Genomic DNA, 2,500 nt, shown 5'->3' with positions numbered 1-2,500 from the left:
ACACAAATAACACACACACACACACACAAATAACACACACACACACACACACACCTACTCACCCACATACTCAAATACTCTCTCACACACACACACACACACACACCTACTCACACACAGACTCAAATACACGCACACACACACACACACACACACCTACTCACCCACATACTTCACACTGTGCCTTTAGTCACCTAACTACAGCTGCATCCATCAGCTAATCAGAGAAGGCTGTTTAAATTGACCAATCCAAAAAAGGCTGTTGAAGTCAATCAGTGAGGGTGTGTGTGTGTGTGTGTGTGTGTGTGTGTGTGTGTGTGTGTGTGTGGTTGTGTAGGTGGAGTCCAACAAAAGACTTCATTACCCACAATTCCCTTATCACTCTGACTTTCTTATCTGACATTTCACAGAGACAATTGGCTGCAAACAAGGTGTTAAAATCGTGACGTACTTTTGCCTATAAACTGCGTTGAAATGATACATTCATTCTCTTTGCGCACTCTCTCTCCACTGGCTTTGGCCAGGCCCACATCTGTCCTTCCACCGTCATCTGGTGAAGGCCTACTCTTTTGTTCTCAACAAAGACAATCTCTCGTTAGCCAAACACTGCCCGCTAACTGAGACAAAGTAAATTTAGCAAGGCAGCTAACATTAGATCTGCCAGTTAACTCTGCAACGGGAGAAACAAAGCACAACAGAGACCTCGCGGAAACTGCAACATTCCGAGCGATCAAATCCTCCGATCTAAACTGCAGTGTAATACCGACGACATCTCAGTAAGGACAACTTTCTCCACCTACGGACTTCTTCTCTGCCTCAGGAACATCGGATGCGCCAACACTTTTCCAAAGGACTGGTAACATCGACTGGGCAGTTAGCTATCATAGCTATTCACAACCTGGCTAAGCATAGGACTGTTTACATATGCCATTGTTCATGTATTGTATCTGTTTTGTTTACCGAACATAACTGTTATATACTTTCATTGTTAGTTGGTAGTTGGCTTCGCCACACCATCTAAGGGTTAACGTTAGGATTGCTTCTCATATACATCGGGACTTGCATGCGTTACTAACCACTTCCCTATTCTAACATGGCATCTTAAATCACATACGATTACAAATACATTGGTCTTCATATAGCCACACACGCGAAGCTCACAAACTCGAACTTCCCGGTGCATACATAGGCTCGTACTCTTTCACCACACATTGATGTTCACGAACGTGCACACATGCACGCGGAACTGCGGTGGTCAGGACAAAGGGACACACACACACATACTTTCAGGCGCGCTCCTAAAAGCGCAACACCGAGTTTACAAGCTCGCTCACACACACACTCCCTCTTCCTTACACATACATACTTCTTCAATTCATTAGTTAGATACATTTAGCTAGATTACATATTGTGTGTTATTTTCTTATCATTGTGTAAATAAATACTTTGATTTATATACGCTGGTTTAATTTAATGTTACACAAGAATGGACGTTGTCAACCTCTTCTATTCTGAACTCCAATGACCTTCAACCATACTATTAATAAGGTAACTTTGTTTGTAGTTATTAATGTAATTATTAATCAGAGTTCCAAATTGATAGTATAATATATTTTATGAGACTGATATATTTAATGAGACTGATTTGTGGATTATCAACTTAATTGATCTGCCTTTGTGTTGAATGGTTGATCCCTGTCCAATCGGGTGAGATTACCAACATATTGTTGCTGTTGCAAGGACAGCACCAGTGTGTCTTGGTGGCCCTCGTGGAGACAATATCACAATTCATACACAATTGCACCCACATTCACCCGGCGCCTGCTCACTGGGTAAGATACCTACCTAATCTGGTACTCCCAAATGAGAATGGTACCCATTTTACCCACATAATATGGCGCCCCTGCGTGAGGATAGTACTGTTGGCAATCATTCATTATTTGTGTAATATTAATGACCGCTTAATTTCAGCCAAATTCAGAATTTGATATTCTAGTGTTAAACTAGTCTAAAAGTCGTAACACTCACCGCCACTAGTCTGTCATAGGACTAAGCACTAGCTGTACTTACAAATAAGTGCAAAGCTTCATATATCAAATTGAGCTTACAAGCTCTTTGATATTTTATTAGTGAGTTATCACCTTTTCCAAACCTTGGAAATCTTAGAACTTCCTATTGCTGCTAGCCATTCAGGTTGAACCTACTCTGTAGGAATTGTGAATTTCTGTCCAGCATTTGAATACCACGTATTCAATGTAACATTGTCAAGCTGTCAGCTGTAACTGTGCTTAATCAAACTGTTTCCCTTATTTTTAATTAATTCACAGCGTGCCACCGGCCCTGTGAAAGAGAGCTTGTACCTGACTGTTACTGCCACGCATTCCAGTCAGTGAAAGGAATAGAGACTGAGAGAGAGCCACAGCGAGCTACCGGCCCTGTGAAACACTTGTGTACCTAGCTGTTACCACCACGTGTTCCAGCTTGAATTTAGGTAACTGTG

Source organism: Sprattus sprattus, assembly GCF_963457725.1.
Source record: "Sprattus sprattus genome assembly, chromosome: 16".
Taxonomy (NCBI): Eukaryota; Metazoa; Chordata; class Actinopteri; order Clupeiformes; family Clupeidae; genus Sprattus; species Sprattus sprattus.
The sequence above is the reverse complement of the archived record's forward strand: the minus strand, read 5'-3'. Positions refer to the sequence as shown.